At 39.2% G+C, this 14977-nt stretch overlaps 1 pseudogene; it reads left to right on the top strand.

Moving 5' to 3' along the window:
- Positions 1-14607: 14607 nt before the first annotated feature.
- LOC141569807 (U2 spliceosomal RNA) lies at positions 14608-14705 on the top strand (annotated as a pseudogene).
- Positions 14706-14977: the final 272 nt, after the last annotated feature.

Genomic DNA, 14977 nt, shown 5'->3' with positions numbered 1-14977 from the left:
TGTGGAAATAATTTTCTATGGGCCTCACAGAAACTCAGGAGAAATTCTAGGAGGAACAGGATGATATAGTTCAAGGAGCAAGGAATGGGTACCAGAAAACTTGAGTTCTGGTCCTGACTCTGATGCCAGTAGGATCTGTGACTTTGAACAGGCCACTTTCCTTCTCAAATATTTGATGATTTATTTATTTACCATTAGATAATAAAGAGCAAGAGCAGCTAGCAAACACTAGGCTAGATTCCAAAAGCTTAAAAACTGAGATATTCAAGAGGCCCTAAAATGCATTCACACCAATTCCAATCCTTACCATTTCTACCTTGTCTAAAAGAAAAGTGGCCCAGAAATTCATTTCACAAAACCTTTCCCCATTGTAATCTTAGCCTGGAGAATTCAGTATGTGGATTAACCCCAGTAAGACCCTATTTTTTTGTGTAAGCAAGGTAAACTCTTTATAATTTCATGTCTTCAATTGTTAAGTGGCACAGAAACACATATATGAAAAATGGCATAACTGGTGGGAAAACAGAGGTTCAGAGAGATCCAATGACTTATCTAAAGTCAAACAGCTAGTAAGTGTCAAGGCCTGTCACAGAACTTAAGTCTATCTCACTCCAGAGTTCAAATAATGTTGAAATAGCTAAAGCACTTACTACTGAATATTTTCAGCCTCTTTTTGAGGTGTGACTAATTAGCATTTCCAGTTTTTAAAAAAAGAGATGATGAATAAGGCTCATAGATTTATCTTTGTTTTCTATTTCTGTATAACAAACTACCTCAAAGTTAGTGGCTTAAAATAACATCTATGTATTATCACATAGTTTTCATGGGTCAGGTATGTATCTAGGTCCTCTGTTCAGGGTTTCATAAGGCTGCAACTGAGCTATTGGCTGGGGCTGGGATCTCATCTGAAGCTCAAGGTCCTTTTCCAAACTCACCTGGTTGTTGGAAGAATTCATTTTCTTGCTGCAGTAGAACTCATGGTAACATTTTCAGGCCAGCAGAAGAAAGAGTCTGACTTCTTTAAGCATCTTCTTTCAGGGAAGGCCTGGAATCTCTTTTAAAGGGCTCATCTGATTAGGTCAAGCCCACCCAAGATAATATTCCTTTTGATTAACTCAAAGTTAATTGATTAGAGACCTTACTTAAATCTGCAAAATTCCATCACCTTTGTCATATTCTATTGGTTAGAAGCAAGTCACAGTTTCCACCCACATTCAAGGGGAAGGGTTTATATAAAGGTATAGATACCAGAGTGTGGGAATTACAGGAGCCATTTTAGTTAGAATTCTACGTATCACAATGTTTAAGCAACTTTTCCAATTGATGTTTTCTATGCTTCTATAAGAGGTATCCAAATTATTTAATATCTCTGGAGCCACAATTACATATTCTTCCCAATAGCTGTATTTTATTATCATTTAATAATTTAAGACATGAAGTTATAGAAGCAAGCACTAACAGATATACTATCTAACTTTCAGGGTTGCTGACAAGATTAAATTAAATAAAGTAGGCATTAAATTCAATTCCTCACATGGTAGTATGCACAAAGTAAGTGCTCGATGAATATTGGCCATGGTAGGGAAGAGTGGAGACTTGGGTCTTCTCTTGTCTCTGTGAAATGTCTGCCTACAAGGCTGGTGGGGTGCTGAATGGCCAGGGTTGAGGCCCACCCACATATCTTCAGCTCAGAGACCAAAACACTCTGCCCCCTTGGTTATACACCCTGCTTATGACTCCCTATCTGCTTCTCAGAGTTGAGGGCTGGGGCCAGGTGAATGATCAGAAAGCTTCCAGTTCCATAGCCAGGTCCAATTTGAGGGTTTACCAAGAAGCCCTCTGTGTCCAAAGAAAGTGCAGTGCAGTCATTTAATTTTGAGCTATAAAACCAAACTGTTGTGTTTGGATCCAAACTGTGTGGTATAAGGCAAGTTAACATTAATTCTCTGTGCCTCTGGCTGTAAAGTGGGGATCATAAATATTAGGTTGGTGCAAAAGTAATTGCGGTTTAAAAGGTTAAAAATAATTGCAAAAACACAATTACTTTTGCACCAACCTAAGCTACCTCACGGGATCCTTCATTTAGTCAGTATATATTTGTTGAGCACCTTATTTATCTGTTTCCATGAGCACCAAGAATCTTGGCTCTTATGGAGACAGACAAATAAGAAGTAAGTAAATAAGCAACATGTTGCATAGTGATAAATGCTATGAATTTATGAGAGAGGTCTAGAGTGTTTTGATTGGGGTGGGGGATTGCAATTTTAAAAAGGGCAGTCAAGGAAGGCTTTATTGAAAAGAAGATGTGAAGCAGGTGAGGGGGCAAGCCATGTGGATGCACAGGGAAAGAACCATTCAGGCAGAGAGCGCTGGAAGTGCAAAGGTTCTAGTGTGAGAACATGCTGTTAGATGTGGGAACAGCAAGGAAGCCAGTCTGACTGGAAAGGGTTAAGTGAGGAGATTTGTGAGAATTAAATGAGGTAATGTGTATGAAGTATGCAGCACAAGGCCTGGCATTAAGGGGTCCCTAAGCGAGATTGGTGTGTGGCAGGAAATAGACACACTAGCAGGATGGCAGGCAACCACCCAATCCAGCTGCACAGACTAGATGTGAGCCCCCTGGTAGAAATGTATCTGCGGCCAGGCCATTGTCCTCCTTTCTAAGAACTACATATTCTGGCTTGGATATAGTGACGTCTATAGTTAATGCCATTTTCACCTGGGAGTTGGCACCTGGACTGATGGCCCTCTCATATGCAAGCCTCACTGAGAAGGCTGACAGGGAGAAAAGTGAGTGGACTTGGAGTGATTTTCCAGGCCATCTTGCGGCAGGGTGAGGTTAGGGCTAGGGGCCCCTGGCTATTTTAGTGGAGGTAGGAGGCCAGTGAAATGTGGCCTCATTTTCACCTGTAGGGTAGGGAGCCTCAGAGTGTTTCAGGTTGCACATACATCCATAACTCTAGCCTGGGCTAACTGGAATCTTCATAATCGTATAAGGTGGAGGCTACTGTTCCTCCCAATTCATAGAAGAGAAATCAGACTCAATGGGAGCACGTACTCTGCCCATGACCAACCCAGTGATGAGAAAGGATGCCAGGAACATGCTCAGATGGCTCTTGCATGCAAGGGAGCCAGAGGTAGGTATGGAAGTTGGGATACAGGACCAGGAAATAGGATGTAACATATGCTGGCTGGGAGCCAGCAGGAGTGGGGAAGAGAGAGAAGTTCCTGAGCCCAGCACTCCCACTAGCACTTACATCATTTATGGGGTGCTGACCATCCTCCAGGCAGCACACTAAGGGCTTTAAACTATGATCTCATTTTAAACTCACAGCAACTCTGAAAGGTAGGTACATTATATCCCACTTTGTCAGACGATAAATTGAGGCTGAGGTCATAGAAATGGCAGCATGATGTGAGCCTCTTGAAATCTCCCCTGGAATTTACAGCAAATTGAACAACTGTAATTCCATAAAGGACTCCCTGTGCAGCAGACAGGCAAGACTAAGAGAAGTTCAACTGAAGTCATCTAAACGTGGGTAAACTGGATGAGCTGCGATGGGGGGTGGTGTATGTGGGGGGGAAGAGGGTAAGGGGAAGTGCGGCGATGCAGACCATGCAAGCATAGAACGCAGACCGGAGCTTGGAGCTCTCAGCTCCTTGCATTCCAGAATTACCACAGTTGTGGGAGATGGAAAATATCTGACTGCTAGCACTCCCCTTATGGCCACAGTCCCGCCTGAGGGATCCGCATATAACATGGCTGAACCCAACATTCACTGTGGAGACCTTGGGGCAAAGACTGAGGGAAGAAGGGTAAAAACGGTGGTTTAAGCCCTCACTGCAGAGCAGAGGGCAGAAGGCACAGGCACATCACAGAAGACACAGACACAGGAGGAGCCTATCTGACCCCTCCCCCACCCTTTCAAGCTCACCCCACCTGCACCTGCCCAGTGCTAGAAGCGGAATGGTAGCAGTGTCAGATCAAAAGAACAGAATATTTGCAGTTCTGAGAACTGTGACCAGCAGCCATGGACTTGCAGCCCTAGTTCTGGTGATAGGGAGAGAGCCTTGGGTGCAGAACTGGCTGGGCTAGTGGTCGCTGCCATTGCAAAGAACTACCACCCACAACCCACCCCTCCCCTGCCCCCACATATCTGAGTGGAACCCTGCAGGGATAAACAGAGCCACTGAAACACACAGGCCCTGAATCTGGTGCAGGAAGAGCTTTGGAACTTCAGAAGCTCCCCATATCCCCCAATGGAGGCAGTGCCCTGAGAACCAGGTGACTAGCTCAAAGAGGAGAAGCCCTCCTTCCAGTGAGTCCCCATATTGTGTGAGAAGCTGGAACAATGCAGAGAAAATATAACATTACAGCGTGAGAGAGAATAAAAGGCTGCAGTAGAAGAGAAATTAAAGCATTCTAACAACACCTACTGGAAAGCAAAAGAAAGACCTCCTCCTACAAACCTGTTGCAGAACCCATTCCTGTAGATGCCTAGGAAGAGAAATAGTAATACATTAATTGCCATGAATAACCATGGTAACAAGGCAGCTCAGAAAAAAAATGAAATGTCTCCAGAAAATGAACTTAAAGACATGGAAATATGTGACTTTTGACAGGGAATTCAAGATCACAGTTCTTAAAAAAGTCAATGAAATGCAAGAAAACACGGACAAGCATTTTAATGAACTCAGAAACAAAATCAAAGAACAAAATGAACATTTTACCAATTTTAATAAAGAACAAAATAGAATTTCTGGACATTAAGAACTCAATAAAAGAAATGAAGAATGAAATAGCCAGCTTAGGTAATAGAGCTGACCAGATGGAGGAAAGAATCAGTGACATCGAAGACAGAAATCTGGAAATGACACAGATGGAAGAAGAAAGAGACTTGAGACTGAAAAGAAATGAAAGAACTCTACAAGAACTTTCTGATTCCATCAGAAAGACCAATATAAGAATAATGGGCATACCAGAAGGAGAAGAAAGGGAGAAAGGAACAGAGAGTATATTCAAACAAATAGTCAATGAGAACTGCCCAAACTTGTGGAATTAACTGGATCCTCGAATCCAAGAAAACCTAATTACCTCAATCCCAGCAGGCCTTCTCCAAGGCACATTGTATTGAAGCTGTCAAAAATTAACAATAAAGAAATAATCTTCAAGGCAGCCAGGAAACAGAAGACAGTAACCTACAAAGGAAAGTCCATTAGACTACCATCAGATTTTTCAGCAGAAACACTACAAGCCAGGAAGGAGTGGAATCAAATATTCAAACTATTGAAAGAAAGAATTATGAGCCAAGAATAATATATCCAGCAAAGATATCCTTTAGATATAAAGGAGGAATAAAGACCTTTCCAGACATAGAGAAACTGAGGGAATTTTCTAACACACAACCTGCACTACAAGCAATACTGAAGAAAGCGATTCGACCTGAAACAAAAAAGCAAAAGAATAAAAAACCATGTATAGTATTATGAACATACAGACAGAAGCAGGAAATGGCAACCCCTACAGCAAATAGGACACAATACACTTAAACATACAGAGTAAAGAAGGAAAAAAAATCTTTAAAAAAGAGGAAAATAATAACTTGCTACTACAGCACAGAAATCAACTGACAGCATAAATTGGGATACTTTGTGTCAACAAACACATAAAAATAGAGAGTAGAGGTCTGTACTGGCACAAGGCAATGGAGAAAGTAAGCATGCTGAAGAAAATAGAACACTCTAAATAATAAACTTTCTTTTACATAAATTTAATGATAACACTCAAAAATAATTCAGAACTGATTTATATAACATAGAAAAAGAAGAAACAGAGGGAAAAATCATAGAATATCACTACACTGAAATAATAGACAACAACAAAAAGGCCAAGAAACAATAGAGACACCATCCTACCAGAAAACAAGACACAGAATGATAGGAAATTATCATGTATCAATAATCACCCTACATGTAAATGGACTGAACTCACCAATAAAAATACACAGAATAGCAGATTGGATCAAAAAACTAAATCCAACCATATGCTGCCTCCAAGAGACACATCTCAGCTACAAGGACAAACATAGACTCAAACTGAAAGCGTGGAAATTGATACTCCAAGTAAATGGTATCCAGAGAAAATCAGGTGTAGTCATACTGATATCAGATGATACAGCCTTCAGGATAAAAAAGGTAACAACAGACAAAGATGGACATTTCATAATGGTAAAGGGGACTATACAACAGGAAGACATAGCAGTCATCAATATTTATGCCCCCAATCAGGGAGCAGTGAAATATACCAAGCAACTACTAACAGAACTAAAAGGAGAAATTGACCAAAACACAATTATGCTAGAGGACCTAAATACATCATTGACAGCTATGGATAGATCATCCAAAGAGAAAATAAATAATGAAATAGCAGCCACAAATGACACATTAGATGAAATGGATGTAATTTACGTTTATAGAGCACTTCATCCTAGAATATCAGACTATGCATTCTTCTCCAGTGTACATGGAATATTCTCAAGTATAAACCATTTATTGGGACATAAAACTAGACTCAGCAAATTTAAGAAGATTGAAATCATAGCAAGCTTATTCTTTGATCACAAAGCTTTGAAATTGAATATCAACGGCAAAAAGAAAGCAGGTAAAACCACAAATATGTGGAGATTGAACAACATACTTTTAAAGAATGACTAGGTCAAAGCAGAAATAAGAGGAGAGATCAAAAGATACATAGAAACAAATGAGAGTGAAAATACAACCTACCAAAATTTTTGGGATGCAGCAAAAGCAGTTTTAAGAGGGAATTTTATATCATTACAGGCCTATCTCAAAAAACGAGAAAAATCCCAGATAAATGACCTCACATTACACCTTAAAGAACTAGACAAAGAAGTAGAAATGAAACCCAAGGTCAGTAGAAGAAAGGAAATAATAAAAATCAGAGCAGAACTAAATGAAACAGAGAACAAAAAGACAATAGAAAAAATTAATGAAACAAAGAGCTGATTCTTTGAAAAGATTAGTAAAATTGACAAACCCTTGGCTAGACTCACTAAAATAAAAAGAGAAAAGAAACAAATAAACAAAATCAATAATGAAAGAGGGGAAGTTACCACGGATGCCAGGATACAAAGGATCATCCAAGAATACTATGAAGGACTATATACCACCAAATTCAATTACCTAGAAGAAATGGACAAGTTCTTAGAGACATATAGCCTTCCTAGGCTGAATCACGAAGACTTGGAAAATCTAAATAGACCAGTCTCCAGTAAGGAATTTGAGTCAGTCATCCAAAACCTTCCCAAAACCAAAAGTCCGGGACCAGATGGCTTCACTAGTGAATTCTACCAAACATTCAAAAAGGATCTAATATATGTCCTACAAAAAACTCTTCCAAAAATTTGAAGAAGAGATAATACTGCCTAATTTATTTTATGAGGTCAACATTACCCTGATACTAAAACCTGGTAAGGATAACCCAAAAAAAGAAAATTATAGACCAATATCTCTGATGATGCAAAAGATATTAGATGCAAAAATCCTAAACAAAATTCTAGCAAATCAAATACAACAATGCATTAAAAAGATTATACATCATGAGCAAGTGGGGTTCATCCCAGGAGCACAAGGATGGTTCAACATCTGCAAATCCATCAATGTGATACATCACATAAACAAAATAAAGGACAAAAATCATATGATTATGTCATTTGATGCAGAAAAAGCATTTGACAAGATACAACATCCATTTATGATTAAAACACTTAATAAAATAGGTATAGAAGGAAAATACCTTAACATAATAAAGGCCATATATGACAAACCCTCTGCTAATCTCATAATTAATGGTGAAAAACTGAAGCCCTTTGCTCTACGTTCAGGAACACGACAGGGCTGTCCCCTATCACCTCTGCTTTTCAACATAGTGTTGGAAGTCCTTGCCAGAGCAATCAGGCAAGAGAAATAAATAAAAGGCATCCAAATTGGGAATGAAGAAGTTAAATTGTCACTTTCTGCAGATGACATGATGCTATATATAGAAAACCCTAAAACTCCACCAAAAAGCTATTACCTAAGACCTGCTATATATTATATTATGTTATGTTATGTTATGTTATGTTATGTTATGTTATGTTATGTTATGTTATGTTATGTTATGTTATGTTATGTTATATTATGTTATGTTATGTTATATTATGTTATATTATGTTATATTATGTTATATTATATTATGGACCCGGTCTTATTATTATATTAAAATAAGACTGGGTCTTATATTAATTTTTGCTCCAAAAGATGCATTAGAGCAGATGGTCCGGCTGGGTCTTGTTTTTGGAGAAACACGGTAAAAACAATAAACAAATACAGAAAAGTTGCCAGCTACAAAATCAATGTACAAAACCCATTGCATTACTATATACTAACAATGAAATATCAGAATAAGAAATAAAAAAGTTCCTTTTGTAATTGCAACAAATAGAGTAAAATACCAAGGAATTAACTTAACCAAGGATGTGAAAGATCTATGTACTGAAAACTATAAGTCATTTTAAAAAAAATTGAAAAAGACACAAAGAAATGGAAAGACATTGCATGTTCATGGATTGCAAGAATCAACATAGTTAAAATGGCCATGTTACCCAAAGCAATATACAGATTTAATGCAATCCCCATTAAAATCCCAATGTCATTTTTTAAAGAAATAGAACATTAAGTGAAATAAGTCAGAAAGAGAAAGACAAATACCATATGATCTCACTTATATGCGGAATCTAAAGAAAAGAATAAGTGAATGAACTAATCAGAGACAGTTTTGGAAACATGGAGGAAAAACAGAGGGTTGCTAGAGGGGCGGGGGTTGGGGATAAGGGGAAGGTGAGAGGTTTTGGGAACGTACGGGGGGATGGTGGATGGGGGGAGGGGGGTTCACACAGTGTGAGGGATGTAAATGATAAACGTCTAAGTCTTGCTTTGTCTTGTGCACCTGAAACTAATAATAATAAAAAAAAGAAACAGAACAAAAAATCATCAGATTTGTATGGAACAATGCTGGAGGTGTCACACTCCCTGAGTTCAGCTTGTACTACAGAGCAACAACAATCAGAACAACATGGTATTGGAAGAAAAACAGACCAATGGAATAGAACTGAGAACCCTGAAAGAAACCCACATAAATATGGACAGATAATTTTTTACAAAGAAGCAAAAAACATACAATGGAGAAAAGAAAGCCTCTTCAATAAATGGTTCTGGGAGAATTGGAAAGCCATGTGCAAAATAATGAAACTGGACTAATATCTGTCACGGTGTACCAAATTAACTCAAAATATATCAAAGAATTAAACATAAGACCTGAAGCAATAAAATGCATAAAAGAAAACATAGGTACTAAACTTATGGACCTTGGGTTCAAAGAGCATTTTATGAATTTGACTCCAAAGGCAAGGGAAGTAAAAACTAAAAATAAATGAATGGGACTATATGAAACTTAAAAGCTTCTGCACAGCAAAATAAACCATCGACAAACTAAAGAGGCAACCAACCGAGTGGGAGAAAATTTTTGCAAACAATGCCTCCTATAAGGGGCAAATATCCAAAAATATATAAGGAAGTCATATAACTCAACAACAAAAAACAAATAATCCAATTTAAAAATGGGCAAAGGACATATAAATGGCCAATAGACATATGAAAAAATGCTCAGCATCACTAATCATCAGAGAAATGCAAGTAAAAACCACAATGAGATATCACCTCACCCCAGTCAGAATGGCTATCATCAACAAGATGAATAATAACAACTATTGGAGAGGCTGTGGAAAAAAAGGAACCCTCATACACTGTTGGTGGGAATGCAGATTGGTGCAGCTGTTATGGAAGGCAGTGTGGAAGTTCCTCAAAAAATTATGAATAGAATTACCATATGACCCAGCAACCCCTCTCCTGGGTATCTACCCCCAAAACCTGAAAACATTTATCCATAAAGATATATGTACTCCCATGTTCATTGCAGCTTCATTTATGGTGGCCGAAACATGGAAACAACCAAAGTGTCCTTTGATAGATGATTGGATAAAGAAGTTGTGGTATACATACACAATAGAAGACTATTCTGCCATAAAAAAATGAAATAGTGGCATTTGCGACAACATGGATGGATCTTGAGAGTATAATGCTAAGCGAAGTAAGTCAGACAGAGGAAGTCGAGAACCATATGATTTCACTGATACGTGGTATATAAAACTAAAAAAACTGAAAGAACAAGAAAAACAAACGCAGATACAAAACTCATAGACACAGACAATTGTGTAGTGGTTACCAGAGAGTAAGAAGGGAGGGGAGTGGTAGATGAGGGTAAAGGGGATCAAATATATGGTGATGGAAAGAGAACTGACTCTTGGTGGTAAACACACAATGTGACATACAGATGATATATTACAGAATTGTGCACTTGAAAACTATGTAACTTTGCTAACAATTGTCACCCCAATAAACTTTAATTTGAAAAAATCAAAAGAAAGAAATTGAGGCTGAGAGAGATTAAATGACTTCTCCAAGGCCACATAGCAAGGGAGTAGCAGAGCTAGGAACCAACTTAGATCTGGCTGACTCTAGAACCCAGGCTTCCAGCACCCAATCCTTCTGACCTACGTGTGGTAAGTATAGGTGAGTGGCCACCTTGGAAGTCCAGAGGTGGAGTAGCCAGATTTTCCCAAAACTGCAAACAAAGAACCTGCTGCCTTTAATACCTGCAACAGACAGACTGGGATTCTTCTGTCCTTTGCCAATGTATCTCCAGGCAATAAAGTTCAACCTCCCTGGGAAATTTTTCTAATTTGAATTTAACATCAATCAAAACTTTCAGAAAAATCTATAGAGTTTAGTTCTAATTTTGCACAAGTACATAAGTGCTGCCTGTAGGAAGAGTACAGAGATTTTATTCATTTATTCCCTGTATTAACTCATTTGTGGCCTATGGAAAGCACAATTAAAAATGAGATGTCAGAAAAAACATGAATTAAAAGAATTCAACGATGCTAGAGAGATTTTACTTTTCAAACCCATTGGCAATAGAAAAAAACAAAACTGTGTCAGAAGTTCTAAGAACAAATGAGTATAACAAGAACCTGACCAATCACTAAATGCATCACCAAGCTAGGTTGTTTAGAAGCATGAAGCTTCAGGGAATGAGCCCAGATTCACTAAAAGTCCTATTTTCAACTTATCACTGGTGTTGCTGGATAACCTTAGGACAATAGCCAAGCTGGACATTCTCCATTTGTCCCTACATACCTACTCACCACAATTCTCCATGCTGCTCTGTGTTCCAGGAGGCAGACCCATGTGGATTGCATCACCTGGGCTCTCTAGTCCCCTGGATTCCAGTTGGGTTTGATCAATGAGAGGCACTGGCAGAAGACTAAAGGGTGGAAGGAGAAAGAAAGTGGGGTATTTATCCATTGCCCTGGTTCCCTTACTGTCTAGGTGCTATCGACTATTTATTTCCTCCCCCTGCCAAAAAAATTGTAAGTTGAAACCCAGTCCCTAATGTGATGGTAATAGGAGGTAGGGCCTTTGATAGGTGATTAGGCCTTGAAGCAGAGCCCTTATGAATGGGATTAGTGTCCTTATAAAAGAGACCCAGGAGAGCTCCTTTGTCCCTTTCCTCATGTAAGGACACAACAAAAAGACCACCGTCTATGAACCAGGAAGCTAGTCCTCACCAGACACCAAATCTGCCAGTGCCTTCCTTGATCGTGGGCTTCCCAGTCTCCAGAACTGTGAGAAATAAATTTGTTTATAAGTCACCCAGTTTATGATATTTATTATAGTAGCCTGAATAGACTGATACACTAGGCCACAAGTTAGCAGAGCTTGCATTCCTTCACTAAAAGTCGTATCTTCTGGTGCGCAGTCCCCCTCCCACAGCTACAGCATTCAGTGGGTTTTGTATCTATTCCCTACCCTTATTCCTTCAGGCTAAGGGTAGTAACAGCTCCCTGCTGTGGCAAGACCCAGGATCTTTCACGTTCCTCATTGTCTTCCTTGTCAGTTCCCTTTCTCCAGGCAGCAAACACTTTTGTAAGTACTCCCTTCCATAGACTTTCTTCATTACCCCTATAGATACACCATCTCTTTCCTGCCAGTGCCCTGATAAAGGTACTCATGTAATATCTGTGGTCCTCAAAGTCTCTGTTTGGGTAATGGAATTTTGTCTTCCAACAATCACAGAGAAATTCAATAATTCACCAAATATTTATGGAATGCTAATATGTGCCAGATGCTCAGAGAAGAAACAAGAAAGGCAGTGATGCCCTTGGTCCTACTAATAGGAGGCAATGGTATTTCAATCCCAGTAGGGGATAGCACTTCATTCCATCCCACCCCTCTGCAACAGCGAGGTCAGAGATGGGGGTGGGCTGGACTTACTCACCAAGGAACACCTGCCCTACTAAGATGGAGTTCCTGCCCAGAGAGCCCTGAGGTCTGGGATAGCAGATTTAGGGCAAGGTGTAGAACACAGGTGTTGCAAAGGCTGGAAAGAAACTTTTCTTAAGGAACCTTTATGTAATAATAATAACTATAATTAAATGTAAAAAATAAATGCATGGGTTTTGGATCCCCAAAACTTGAGTTGTAGGTCAAGCACTTTCACTTGCATGAAGAATTATATCTGAAATATAGGGCCTGGAATACATATAGTAAATACTCCATTAATGATAAGAATAACAATAATAGCGATGAAAACAATAGCTAATCATTACATGGTGATTAGACTATGGCGGGCACTGCTTGAAAGTTCTTTGCATTTATTTTAACCCAATGAATCCTTACAACCTTGTGAAATGGGTCTTATTATTAGCTCTCTTTTCCAAGTGAAGAAATTGAGGTATCGAAAGTGTATTTGTTTTCTATGGCTGCTATAACAAATTGCCACAAGCTTGTTGGCTTAAATAAGAGAAAATTACTCTGTCATTATTCTAGAGACAGAAGTCCAATATCAGTGTTACTGGGTGGGAATAAAGGTGTCAGCAGAGCCTCATTCCCTCAGAAGGCTCTAACAAAGAATCCATTCCTTGCCACTTCCAGTTTTTGTGGCTGCCAGAATTCCTTGGCTTGTGGCCACATCACTCTGATCTGTGATCACTCCATAATCTAATAGTCTTCTCTTTTGTCTATGTCTAATCTCCCTCTGCCTCGCTCTTACAAGGATACATGTGATTGCATTTAGGGCCTATTCAGATAATCCAGGATAATCTTTTCATCTAAAAATCCTTAATTTAATCACACTGGCAAAGTCTTGTTTTCCATATACAGACCCAGGGATTAGGACTCAGATATTTTTAATATTTTAATTATTAGAGTGCCAGGTTCTGTGCTAAGCCCTTGTTTGAGGTTGCACAGCTAGTAAATTACAGGATGGTAAATGATACAGCTGAAGAAGTTAAAAAACAAACAAACTGGGCTTCTCAGAACTCAAGGCCCAGGCTGTGCAGGATGTGGGTGACCAAAGACCTTGGGTTTTCCTCCCGGAGACATCTAGTGAATCCCATGTTTTTTAGAATGTGAAGCCATGTCTGATTTGGAGTTAGGAACTTCAGTATCAGGGAGACCTGCAGTCAAATGCAGGTTCCATTGCCTAACCCCGGGCTAAGCTTCGTCACCTCTCTGAAACTTAATTTCCTCATCTGTAAAATAAAGATGACAGTAGTTCCTACTTCACTGGGTTGTTAGGAGGACAAAGCAAGGTAGTCTGTGTGGGCTTGTAGTGCAAGACCAGGCATTGATATTCAGCAACTGCTATTATTATTGTTGTCACTATTATTATTATTATTATCCATTGTATTACATAGCCAAATTGGGTATGGGCATTCCCACCACCTGAGTGATCTTGAGTAAAGATGTGGCTTCCCAGTCAAAGCTCAAAAGTTTCAGTACTTTGTACCCCAACCTATTCTTTCATCCTTTCCCTTTCAAGACTGCCTTTATGGCTGTTCACTTAGGCCATTTTTCCTGGGTTCCAATGTCTTCATAGGAGGGAGACAAAATAGTGCTGTAGTGCTGGGATGACTCTCTCATCCCCATGTCCTTGACCTCCTTATTCCTGCTGCCCACCTAGTCTGCCACGCAGACAGCATCCAGGATACCAAATGGGTCTGGGGTATGCCTTCTCATCTCAAAAAGCTGCCTTGGAAACCTTGACTACTCAAAGAGAGCTAAGTCATTCCTGATGCCTATGTGCCTTCTTGCTGAGTACAGGCCTATAGCCAGCCACCTGTACAACACTTGGGTATTTAGACTGGGCATGGCTCTTTGGGACCTTATTTATATCTTGTTCAACTACACCACCCCACCCCTGCTGTTTTATAGGAGATGAGGACTCTACTGGGACAAGTGAGTCACCTTGCTTGATACCAGGCTGGCTAGGGACTGAGCCAGCTGTACAGTCTTGGAAGCTTTCCAATTCTATCTTTTAATAAAATCCTGAGCTGCAAACCCAAGGCTAGCTGCCAGGGGAAGGTGTCGCTGTTCAAAGCTACTGTTAAAACTCATTCTGATTTCTTCTTATAAATCTGATATTTTATCGCTTCTCAGCCTTTTGGCTAAGATCAAGTGTAGTATAAATCTGATATTTTGTATTTTATATAATGTAAATATCAATATGTATCAATGTATCAATAATAGTAAATGATTTTATTTAAGAGTTTCTAAGTATAAGACACTGTAGTAAGCATATATTATATACTTGATCTTATTTAATGTTCATAATGACTTTATGAACCATTTCACAGAAGAGAAAATGGAAGCATTTCTCCAAGGTCACACAACTAGTAAATAGCAGAGCCAGAATGTAAACCCAGGCTTGTAGGATTCCAGAACATATATTCTTGATGCTTAACCACTGACATGAGTTGAGATAACTGAGTCAATCTTTCTTTCTTCCTTCTCCTCA

The sequence above is a fragment of the Rhinolophus sinicus genome, chromosome 18 (assembly GCF_057876585.1).
Source record: "Rhinolophus sinicus isolate RSI-liver-muscle chromosome 18, RSI-T2T, whole genome shotgun sequence".
In the NCBI taxonomy this organism is placed as follows: Eukaryota; Metazoa; Chordata; class Mammalia; order Chiroptera; family Rhinolophidae; genus Rhinolophus; species Rhinolophus sinicus.
The sequence above is the reverse complement of the archived record's forward strand: the minus strand, read 5'-3'. Positions and strand labels throughout refer to the sequence as shown.